Genomic DNA, 1,911 nt, shown 5'->3' on the forward strand with positions numbered 1-1,911 from the left:
TAGAGAAAAACTGAGAATCATCTATTTAAATGGATCGATGACGCTTTGATTGAGGATATTCGGATGGTGGATGTGAAACATGAGAGGGTTGCTCAAGGGATTACGAAGTTTGAAGAAAGGGTTATGGAAAAGGTGAAGTCCGAGATGGTTAGAGTTGAACATCAGATGTCCGAAAAGCTTAAAGAGAAGGTAGACTTGGAGATTGCTAGAGTTGCACACGAGATGAAACATAAGCTAAAGATAGCAACTGTGGCTATGGTAGTTGTAGGAGCAATCGTAGGAATATAGACTTCTCTTAGTGTATGAGCAAGTTATAGTGGTCGGTTGCTTGTTGTCTGAGTTTGATTTTCCTCAGAATCTCTTAAGTTTGCAGTATTGTTTTTCATTATTTTGACTAATATACACTCCATGGATTCTTGTTTACAGTCGTTGGCTTTATAACCAGCTTCAGTTCACAATCTATTTCATGCTTTTTAAAGAGTAAAAGTTGCAGAGAAACCTCTTGATCAGCTTCAGTTTACAACTTATTGTCAAATATATAACATTACAGAAAACGAAGGAATGATTGCATAAAATTAAGTAAACCATATCCAAGAACAAGAAAATCCAGAAGCAAGAAAACCAAGCAAATCAAGTGACCAACACCATAATGAAAAACAACAAAATCCAAAACAAAGACATGTCTAAATAGCTCTGTCACACGTAGCCCTGTTATGATTCTCTTCGCCACATCGACTGCACCTCCGCCTTTTTTTTCTTGAGCTCCTTGCTATGAACGGAGCTTGTCTTCAACAGTCTCATACCTGCGTTTTCTTCTCCTTTCTGCTCCTCTTCTTGATTCAAATTGCTAGCACACTGGCATTCCGAACAGTATATGGAACCACCCAACTATCCTCAGGAACACCTATTGGATTGTTAGTTTCTTTATAAGTTGTTCTCCAATTGGAAGTCGTGTACATGAAATCCGTTAGGGAGGATGGGGCTCGACCAACTGTTAAACCAGCCTTGATTGCGTGTCTACATGGGATTTTCAGTAGGTCGTATTTCCCACAAGAGTATGTTCTTCTGTCCAAATCAACCACACAGTCGATTGTATCTCCGCGAACCAAAAAACGATGCTCGTTAACTGGTTGGACAAGAAACGTTTTACCCTTGTTAATCCGTCTATCTATCTTTTTCTCGATGACAATAGTTAATGGTTTTGTGTGCTTACTACTTCGTGTGCGTCATTCGAAGAACCAACGGGTAAGCATTTCTCTGATGCTATCCAACAAAGGAATGACTGGATACTCTCTTGGTGAGCGCAAAGCAGAGTTTATTGACTCAGCCGGGTTTGTTGTTCTGATGTCGTACCTGTATCCTTGAAACTGACAGCGAGCCCACTTTGTAACATCTGCATCTGTTAAATATTTTCCAATAGTTGGACTAATATTGCACACAGCTTCGAATCGCTTCTGAAAATCAACAACTCTATAAGTTTTAGATGCTTTTGCAATCAATTCAACCACTCTTTTTCCTCTGTAATGTGTGACCACATTATTTAACAAATGGTGAATACAAATTCCATGTTGAGAAAGAGGATACACATTCTCAAGCCCCTAACAAAGTGAGTTATTTCTGTCCGACACAAACGCAAGAGCACGGTCGTCCGGAACAACAACCTTTAGTTGTCTGAAAAACCAATCCCATGAACGATCATTTTCTGAGTCCACAACCGCAAATGCAATAGGATACAAGTTGGAGTTTCCATCTAAAGCTGTCGCAACAAGTAATACTCCTTTGTATTTGCTCTTCAAAAATGTCCCATCAACAACAAGAACTTTTCACATGGATGTATGAAAACCTCGTACTGATTTCCCAAACAAAACAAATAGAAATCTGAATTTACCATCAACATCGGTTTCGTAAAAG

Source organism: Brassica oleracea, chromosome C6, assembly GCF_000695525.1.
Source record: "Brassica oleracea var. oleracea cultivar TO1000 chromosome C6, BOL, whole genome shotgun sequence".
Lineage (NCBI taxonomy): Eukaryota > Viridiplantae > Streptophyta > Magnoliopsida > Brassicales > Brassicaceae > Brassica > Brassica oleracea.